The following is an 11,363-nucleotide window of genomic DNA, read 5'->3' on the forward strand; positions in this document are numbered from 1 at the left end:
TTGTGATCACTACATCCTACGGATTTGGATACTGCTTTAGAGCAAGTATCTGCAGCGTTAGTAAAGATGTGATCAATACATGTTGATGATTTAATTCCTGTGCTGTTTGTAACTACCCTGGTAGGTTGACTGACAACCTGATCCAGGTTGCAGGCACTGGTTAGAGTTTGAAGTTTTTTCCTGAGTCGGCAGCTTGATGACAGCTAGTCAATATTTAAATCACCCAGAAAATATACTTCTCTATTGATATCACATACATGATCAAGCATTTCACACATATTATCCAGATACTGACTGTTAGCACTTGGTGGTCTATAGCAGCTTCCCACAAGAATGGGCTTTAGGTGAAGCAGATGAACCTGTAGCCATATTACTTCAACAGTATTTAACAGTAGATCGTCTCTTAGTTTTACAGGAATGTGGTTCTGAATATAGACGCCTCCGTTGGCATATCTGTCTTTTCGGTATATGTTATAACCATGTATTAGAACCACTGTATCATCAAAGGTATTATCTAAGTGAGTTTCAGAGACAGTCAGAATATGAATGTCATCTGTTACAAGCAAGTTATTGACTTCATGGGCCTTGTTTCTTAGGCTACATATGTTAATATGGGCTATTTTTTAGCACTTTTCTGGGTTGCTTGATTGTTTTTAAATGCTTTACTGGGAAGCTTATCGGAGGTAGACTTACTCATGTTATTTACATTGTAGCTGATAGTGCAGGGTGAGTTATTTACACTGTAGCTGATAGTGCAGGGTGAGTTATTTACATTGTAGCTGATAGTGCAGGGTGAGTTATTTACATTGTAGCTGATAGTGCAGGGTGAGTTATTTACATTGTAGCTGATAGTGCAGGGTGAGTTATTTACATTGTAGCTGATAGTGCAGGGTGAGTTATTTACACTGTAGCTGATAGTGCAGGGTGAGTTATTTACATTGTAGCTGATAGTGCAGGGTGAGTTATTTACACTGTAGCTGATAGTGCAGGGTGAGTTATTTACATTGTAGCTGATAGTGCAGGGTGAGTTATTTACACTGTAGCTGATAGTGCAGGGTGAGTTATTTACATTGTAGCTGATAGTGCAGGGTGAGTTATTTACATTGTAGCTGATAGTGCAGGGTGAGTTATTTACATTGTAGCTGATAGTGCAGGGTGAGTTATTTACATTGTAGCTGATAGTGCAGGGTGAGTTATTTACATTGTAGCTGATAGTGCAGGGTGAGTTATTTACATTGTAGCTGATAGTGCAGGGTGAGTTATTTACATTGTAGCTGATAGTGCAGGGTGAGTTATTTACATTGTAGCTGATAGTGCAGGGTGAGTTATTTACATTGTAGCTGATAGTGCAGGGTGAGCTGCACAAACTGCACAACGCCTCAGTGCTAACAGTGTAACTCTGGTTTATAGGCTCATGATTACTGCTTACAATAGCTGTAGGATAAACAGATGTATTCGGTGCAATTAGGGGTACATAAACTAAATTACTTACATTGTGTTTGCCAATGCCCCTAAGGTCATGTACATTTCATGCAGCATTATGATGACTCATTGTCACAATGGTAGGGATTAACTGAGCTGGTCTTGGATCATTTACCAGTCATTGTTTCAACGCAGCTTGAAATACTGTCCAGGAGCCAAGATGATTTGGAAGTCTAGGAGCCAAGATGATTTGGATGGACTTCGTCATGCCTATAGAGTATCTTCTGTTTCTCCTTAGCACTCAAGTCTGTAGTCATGATCCACAGATATATCAATCTGTATTGCACTCCACGCTGTCCTCTCCCACCTGGACAAGAGGAACAACTATGTGAGAATGCTGTTCATTGACTACAGCGCAGCGTTCAACACCATAGAGCCCTCCAATCTTATCACATGCTTTCAGTTTTGCCTGTTTTGTTAGACTTCAGTGCGGATTTTGACATTATCGATCCTACTCTGCTGCTGGAAAAACGTATGTGTTATGGCTTTATACCCCTTGCTATATTGTGGATAAAGAGTTACCTGACAACAGAACACAGAGGCTGTTCTTTAATGGAAGCCTCTCCAACATAATCCAGGTAGAATCAGGAATTCCCCAGGGTAGTTGTCTAGGACCGTTACTTTTTAAAATCTTTACCAACCACATGCCACTGACTTTGAGTCAGACTAAACTGCTTCGAGTAATGCTGGATTGTAAACTATCATGGTCAAAGCATATTGATACAACAGTAGCTAAGATGGCGAGTAGATGTGGAGAAGGCTGTCCATATTAAAGCGCTGCTCTACCTTCTTAACAGCACTATCAACAAGGCAGGTCCTACAGGCCCTAGTTTTGTCGCTCCTGGATTACTGTTCAGTCGTGTGGTCCGGTGCCACAAAGAGGGATTTAGGGAAATTGAAATTGGCTCAGAACAGGGCAGCACAGCTGGCCCTTGGATGTACACAGAGAGCTAACATTAATAATATGCATGTCAATCTCTCCTGGCTTTCAGGTATTGACATGTTGTATGCACCAAGCTGTCTGCTTGAACTCCTGGCACAGAGTTCGGACACCCATGCATAACCCACAAGACATGCCAACAAGGGTCTCTTCACAGTCCCCAAGTCCAGAACAGACTATGGGAGGCGCACAGTACTACATAGAGCCATGACTACATGGAACTCTATTCCACATCAAGTAACTGATGCAAGCATTAATATTAGGTTTAAATACAGAACAAAAAACAAAAATACACTTCATGGAACTGAAGCAACACAGAGGCACAGACACATGCATACAAACACATGATAACATACTCACTATACACACACGTACACATGGATATTCTGTTGTAGAAATGTGGTAATGGAGTAGGGGCCTAAGGGCGTGTGTTGTGAAATTTGTTAACAATGAATTGTTATGTTTTAAAAATTGTATAACTGCCTTAATTATGCTGGACCCCATGAAGAGTAGTTGCTGCCTTGGCAGCAGCTAATGGGGATCCATAATAAATAAAAAATACTAAGCTCAGGACCCTGGGACTGTACACCTCCCTCTGCAACTGGATCCTGGACTTCATGACGGGCTGCCCCGAGGTGTTGAGGGTAGGCAACAAAACATCCGCCACTCTGATCCGCAACACAGGGGCCCCTCATGGGTGCATGTACTTCCTGTACACCCATGACTGTGTGGCTCCGCACGATTCCAACACCATCATGAAGTTTGATGACAACACAACGGTGGTAGGCCTGATCACCGACAACGATAAGACAGCCTCTGGGGAGGAGGTCAGTGACCTGTGTGGGAGCTCTCCAGTGTGGGAGCAATTATTAGGAAATGGAAGACATACAAGACCACTGATAATCTCCCTCGATCTGGGGCTCCACGCAAGATCTCACCCCGTGGGGTCAAAATGATCACAAGAACGGTGAGCAAAAATCCCAGAACCACACGGGGGGACCTAGTGAATGACCTGCAGAGAGCTGGGACCAAAGTAACAAAGCCTACCATCAGCAAGGGCATTGAAGATGAAACGTGGCTGGGTCTTTCAGCATGACAATGATCCCAAACACACCGCCCGGGCAACGAAGGAGTGGCTTCGTAAGAAGCATTTCAAGGTCCTGGAGTGGCCTAGCCAGTCTCCAGATCTCAACCCCATAAAAAATCTTTGGAGGGAGTTGAAAGTCCGTGTTGCCCAGCAACAGCCCCAAAACATCACTGCTCTAGAGGAGATCTGCATGGAGGAATGGGCCAAAATACCAGCAACAGTGTGTGAAAACCTTGTGAAGACTTACAGAAAACGTTTGACCTCTGTCATTGCCAACAAAGGGTATATAACAAAGTATTGAGATAAACTTTTGTTATTGACCAAATACTTATTTTCCACCATAATTTGCAAATAAATTCATTAAAAATCCTACTATGTGATTTTCTGGATTTTTTTTCTCATTATGTCTGTCATAGTTGAAGTGTACCTATGATGAAAATTACAGGCCTCTCTCATCTTTTTAAGTGGGAGAACTTGCACAATTGGTGGCTGACTAAATACTTTTTTGCCCCACTGTATATAGCTATGTTTTTGTTACTCATTGTGCATTTATTCTGTGTGTTATTATTTTTAAATGTTTCTCTCTTCATTGTTGGGAAGGGCCCGTATGTAAGCATTTAACTGTTAGTCTACACCTGTTGTTTATGAAGCATGTGACAAATACAATGTTATTTTATTTAATGACATATCCGACAGAAAGATGACTGTTACTTTAATAACAATATCAATCTCCTTTGAAGGCTGTGTTTCATGCAGGTTATTTCACTGTGTGTGGCGTGCACTAAGACAGTGAGATATTGATGAGGACTCAAAGACAAACAGATCAGTGGTAAAGAGAGGAGCTGTGTGTGTGTTGGCTCAGCTGTTTGAAGAGACACATTGACCATACGTACAGATCTGCGTGGTCATCAGAATCTCTGCCAGGTGGTTGGATGCCATCCAGTAAAGGGGAACTGGCTCTTTTCTCTTGGAATGGGTTCTATATTCTATGCAGGGTTCTATGTATTCTAAGTAAGGTTATATTGTATGTGTTCTATGTTAGCTTCTATGTGTTCTATGTTAGCTTCTATGTATTCTATGTTAGCTTCTATGTGTTAGGCCAAGGCTCCACTGCGCAATAATGTCATATGAAATGATTGGAGAACAAAATTGCTTCTGGATCTATTTGGAATAGTTTGCTCCAGGGTCATATTATTCCATGACATGGTACTACGTACATGAAGTGATCACTGGGCCAGAAATTAGGAAGTTTTAAAGCCAAGGAAATCCTCACCACACCCAGTCTTCACAGGCTCACTGCCTATACTGTTAAATACACAGTGCTATGTGTGCGATTCTTTGTACAAAATCCACCACTTCTTTCGCTACAATCTTAGAACAAAAGTTTATTGATAGAACCAAAAAGGGTTCTATGCTTGCTTCTTATACAGTGCGTTCGGAAAGTACTCAGACACCTTGACTTCTTCCACATTTTGTTACATTGCAGACTTATTCAAAAATCTATTAAATTAATGTATCTCCTCAATCTACACACAATACCCCATAATGACAAAGGAAAAACTGTTTTTTAGAAATGTTTTAAAATGTATAAAAAAGAAAAACAGAAATACCTTATTTACATAAGTATTCAGAGCATTTGCTATGAGACTCAAAATTGAGCTCAGGTGCATCATGTTTCCATTGATCATCCTTGAGGTGTTTCTACAACTTGATTGGAGTCCACCTGTGGTAAATTCAATTGATTGGACATGATTTGGAAATGTACACACCTGTCTATATAAAGTCCCATAGTTGACATGAGGTCGAAGGAATGTTCCATAGAGATCCGAGACAGGATTGTGTCAATGCACAGATCTGGGGAAGGGTACCAAAACATTTCTATAGCATTGAAGGTCCCCAAGAACAGTGGCCTCCATCATTCTTAAATGGAAGAAGTTGGGAACCACCAATACTCTTCCTAGTACTGGCCACCTGGCCAAATTGAGCAATCGGAAGAGAAGGGCCTTGGTCAGGGGGGTGACCAAGAACCCATTGGTCACTCTGACAGAGCTCCAGAATTCCTCTGTGGAGATGGGAGAACCTTTAAGAAGGACAACCATCTCTGCAGCACTCCACCAATCAGGCCTTTATGGTAGAGTGGCCAGACGGAAGTCACTCCTCAGTAAAAAGTACATGACGGCCCGCTTAGGGTTTGCCAAAAGGCACCTAAAGGACTCTCAGATCATGAGAAACAAGATTCTCTGGTCTGATGAAACCAAGATTGAACTCTTTGGCCTGAATGCCAAGCGTCAAGTCTAGAGGAAACCTGGCACCATCCCTACGGTGAAGCATGGTGGTGGCAGCATCATGCTGTCGGGGTGTTTTTCAGCGACAGGGACTAGGAGACTAGTCAGGATCAAGGGAAAGAGGAATGAAGCAAAGTACAGCGAGATTCTTGATGTAAACCTGCTCCAAAGCACTCGGGTGAAGGTTCTTCCAACAGGACCTCGACCCTAAGCACACAGCCAAGACAATGCAGGAGTGGCTTTGGGACAAGTCTCTGAATGTCTTTGAGTAGCCCAGCCAGGCCCGGACTTGAACCCGATCTAACATCTCTGGAGAGACCTGAAAATAGCTGTGCAGCGACACTCCCCGTCCAAACTGACAGAGCTTGAGAGGATCTGCAGAGAAGAATGGGAGAAACTCCCCAAATACAGGTGTGCCAAGTTCGTAGCATCATACCCAAGAAGATTCGAGGCTGTAATTGCTGCCAAAGGTGCTTCAATAAAGTACTGATTAAAGGGTCTGAATGCTTATGTAAATGTGACACCAGTTTTCTATTTTTAATACATTTGCAAACATTTCTAAAAACCTGTCTTTGCTTTGTCATTATGGGCTATTGTGTGTAGATTGATGAGGGGGAAAAACTATTTAATCTATTTTAGAATAAGGCTGTAATGTAACAACATGTTGAAAAAGTCAAGGGGTCTGAATATTTTCTGAATGCAATATAACTATTTTTGGCTTTATCCAGAACCTTTTTTCTAAGAGTGTAGGTTTCAATGCATTTTAGGTGGCTTTTAAACAAAGAAAACCCCATCAATATTAGACCATCCACAGAACTCTTGTAATCAAGATTATCTGTTTTCTTCCACAAAGTGCTCCCTATGCCTCACCTCTTCCTAGCCCCAATGTGACGTCTATTTATCTGTAACGACACAGCAGAGTTATAGGAGTCTGGGGGCTACAGTCCCCTCACCCTGGACTTACACAGCACTATTGACCCTACTCTGAAATCACGGCCTGATTACTCTTTTGTCTATACTTCAGTCCAAATGACTCTGAGTACCAAAGGCTGTACAATAATAAGTCATGCAGTGTAGAAAGTTATATTGCTGAGCTCCTCATGTTCATCTTTGACTGATTCTCTGTTCCCCTGCTATTGTTGTTGTGTCCCTTGGTTTACCTTCTCCTTCTCTCTTTCTCTCTCCCTCTCTGTCTTCTCTGTCCAGCACCTCCTCCTGTGGTCCATCTGTTCCGAGAGGAGGACAGGAGAGGAGAACTGGCCACCTCCTGCGGGAGCATCTGTCCCTCTCAGAGCCCTCCTTCCCCCCCCCCCCCCCCCCCTCCTCCCTCCTCCACCTCCTCTCTCCTCCCTCCTCCACCTCCTCTCTCCTCCCTCCTCCTCCCTAGTTTGGCTGACATCAGCTCTAGGAGTCCCGTGGGTCAGCCAGGCTACCTTCCCCCTACTGGACAACAGTTCTGATCCAACAACATCGAGCCCATGCCACACCCCTGGACACAAACCTCAGCCCTGGACACAAACCTCAGCCCTGGACAGACTTGATAGGCACAGCATAAAAAACAACATATATATGAATAACAACAATGCAGCAGGAGGACAAATCCAAAGACAAATTCAAATTCAAGTCTTTGGAGAGTTGAGTCAGACTTCCGATAAGTACAACACAATAATTAACACATTTCTGTTCCAAATTTGTCTCATGATATCAACTTGTTTCTCAACTACAGTACTCTGTGGCTCTCAACAGGACTTACCATCAGCACAAGAAGATTTGTTGTGATTCATATGTTGATGACGTAAAGAATATTTGCTGGTCTGTGGTGTATAGTGCATTTATAAAACTACTTATTCCAGTTACTAATAAGCACACACCCATTAAGAAAATTACTGTAAAAACTGTTAAATCCCCTTGCATTGATGAGGAACTGAAAAATTGTATGGTTGAGGGGGATGAGGCAAAAGGTATGGCAAATAAGTATGGCAGCCCAACTGATTGGCAAACGTACTGCAAATTAAGAAATCATGTGACTAAACTAAATAAAAAATAAAAAACTACACTATGAAATAAAGATAAACTATTTAAAGAATGATAGTAAAAAGCTTTGGGGCACCTTAAATGAAATTTTGGGGAAAAAAGCCAACTCGGCTCCTTCATTCATTGAATCAGATTGCTCATTCACCCACTGATATTGAAAACTACTTAAATGACTTTTTCATTGGCAAGATAAGCAAACTTAGGGATGACATGCCAGCAACAAACGCTGACACTACACATCTAAGTATATCGGACCAAATAATGAAAGACATGAACTGTACTTTTGAAAAGAGGTGAAACAATTATTGTTGTCTATCAACAATGACAAGCCACCGGGGTCTGACAATCTGGATGGAAAATTATGGAGGATTATAGCAGATGATATTGCCACTCCTATTTGCCACATCTTCAATTTAAGCCTACTAGAGAGCGTGTGCCCTCAGGCCTGGAGGGAAGCTAAAGTCATTCCGCTACCCAAGAATAGTAAAGCCCCCTTTACTGGCTCAAATAGCCGACCAATCAGCCTGTTACCAACCCTTAGTAAACTTCTGGAAAAAATGGTGTTTGACCAGATACAATGCTATTTCACAGTAAACAAATTGACAACAGAATTCCAGAATGCTTATAGGGAAGGACACTCAACATGCACAGTACTTCCACAAATGACTAATGATTGGCTGAGAGAAATTGATGATAAAATGATTGTGGGGGCTGTCTTGTTAGACTTCAGTGCAGCTTTAAACATTATCGATCATAGTCTGCTGGTAGAAAAACGTATATATGCTATAATGTGGATAAAGAGTTACTTGTCTAACAGAACACATAGAGTGTTCTTTAATGGAAGCCTCTCAAATATAATCCAGTTAGAATCAGGAATTCCCCAGGGTAGCTGTTGAGGCCCCTTGCTTTTTTCAATTTTTACTAACAACATGCTACTGACTTTGAGTAAAGCCAGAGTGTCTATGTATGCGGATGACTCAACATTATACACGTCAGCTACCCCAGCGACTGAAATGACTGCAACACTCAACAAAGAGCTGCAGTTAGTTTCAGAGTGGGTGGCAAGGAATAAGTTAGCCCTAAATATTTCTAAAACTAAAAGCATTGTATTTGGAGCAAAACACTCACTAAACCCTAAACCTCAACCAAATCTTGTAATAAATACTGTGGAAATTGAGCAAGTTGAGATGACTAAAATGCTTGGAGTAACACTAGATTTTTAACTATCATGGTCAAAACATATTGATGCAGTAGTAGCTAAGATGGGGAGAAGTCTGTCTATAATAAAGTGATGCTCTGCCTTCTTAAAAGCACTATCAACAAGGCAGGTTCTACAGTCCCTAGTTTTGTCGCACCTTGACTACTGTTCAGTCGTGTGGTCAGGTGCCACAAAGAAAATTGCAATTGGCTCAGAACAGGGCAGCACGGCTGGCCCTTGGATGTACACAGAGAGCTAATATTAATAATTTGCATGACTTCATCACTACTTTTATTTATGAGAGGTATTGACATGTGGAATGCTCCGAGCTGTCTGTCTAAACTACTGGCACAAAGCTCGGACACCCATGCATACCCCACAAGACATGCCACAAGAGGTCTCTCCACAGTCCCCAAGTCCAGAACAGACTATGTGAGGCACACAGTACTACGTAGAGCCATGACTACATGAACTCTATTCCACATCAAGTAACTGACGCAATCAGTAAAATTAGATTTAAAAAACAGATAAAGAAACACCGTATGGAACAGCGGGGACTGTGAAGCAACACAAACATTGGCACAGCCACATGCATAAACTTAGGATAACATACGCACTATACATACACATGGATTTAGTACTGTAGATATGTGGTAGTGGTGGAGTACGGGCCTGAGAGCAGACAGTGTGTTTTGAAATCTGTGAATGTATTGTTTTAAAATTGTATAAACTGAAATCCTCTTCATCCAATGAATGCTGCCTCTGTGTCGCTCTGTCTCGCCCTCTGTCATTGTGTCAAGATGATGCTTGAGGTAGACCGAACCTGTTTAGTGACAAATAAACATGTTGAATATTTATGCAAATTCTGATTTACGTGGCAACTTAGTTCCTCATATCACTGACATTACAATAGCCCAAACACATAGTTTACATAATTGTTATTCTCAGGTACTGAGACGGAAGTGAGTTTGTCAAATGTTCTCAGACCTAAAAAGTAGACTAATGTTGAGATGAGTCCATGTGTAGCTGAATCTATTGTGGAGACTCAGTTATATAGACAGTTACACTTACTGAATCCTAGGTCTCTCTAAATTCTGGATGTCATGCCCAGGCAAGCTAACATTAGCTAGGTAGCTAGCACTCCTTCTGCCGTTAGCCTGATGTTGTTAGCTAGCCCAGCTAACTTACATGGCTAGCTAGCCACCACCACACATAGTGACACCGATGTGCTAGCCATAACAGCTATCATCATCAGGTGGTGGCAATGACTGTACCTATATATATATATATATATATATAGCCATCTTAACCGACTTAATTTGGGTTCAGCCATCGATCATGTGACATCATGTGTGAAGACTCAATAGCGCATTGAACCCAAATTAAGTCGGTTAAGATGGCGTCTCATGGAGACACAACATGCGCAGTTTAAGCTACTCCAGGAAGTGATGTTACAGGCTAGTACAGTAGCTTTCTCTCATTGAATAACTTAAGTTGAAGGCCAACCTGGGTACTGCAGGCTGCCATTAGCAACTCAATTATCTTCTTCTGGGTTTGATTTTAAAATAATCGGTTCAAGGACATCTGGTGCATTTTTTTTTTTTTACATAAAGATTGACCACGAAGATTGACATTTTCCCATTCAATATAATGGGGCAATTTTTTTGTGCTAACATTACCTGCAGTACCACGATGGCTTCAACGAGAGGGGGAAGTCATTCTCCCCTGGATGGTGGTTAGCCATGTAGCTAACTAGCTAACTTAGCTGCAAGGATAGCTTGCTAACCCACCTACTCTATTATTAGCTAACCCTAATCCTTCTCCTCTATGATAAGCTAACCCTAACCCTTCTCCTCTATGATTAGCTAACCCTAACCCTTCTCCTCTATGATTAGCTAACCCTAACCCTTCTCCTCTATGATTAGCTAACCCTAACCCTTCTCCTCTAAGATTAGCTAACCCTAACCCTAACTCTTCTCCTCTATGATTAGCTAGTCCTAACTCTCCTCCTCTATGATTAGCTAGTCCTAACTCTTCTCCTCTATGATTAGCTAGTCCTAACTCTTCTCCTCTATGATTAGCTAACCCTAACCCTTCTCCTCTATGATTAGCTAGTCCTAACCCTTCTCCTCTATGATTAGCTAACCCTAACTCTTCTCCTCTATGATTAGCTAACCCTAACTCTTCTCCTCTATGATTAGCTAGTCCTAACCCTTCTCCTCTATGATTAGCTAACCCTAACCCTTCTCCTCTATGATTAGCTAGTCCTAACCCTTCTCCTCTATGATTAGCTAACCCTAACCCTTCTCCTCTATGATTAGCTAGTCCTAGGTGTTG

This window comes from Salvelinus namaycush, chromosome 3 (assembly GCF_016432855.1).
Source record: "Salvelinus namaycush isolate Seneca chromosome 3, SaNama_1.0, whole genome shotgun sequence".
Taxonomy (NCBI): domain Eukaryota; kingdom Metazoa; phylum Chordata; class Actinopteri; order Salmoniformes; family Salmonidae; genus Salvelinus; species Salvelinus namaycush.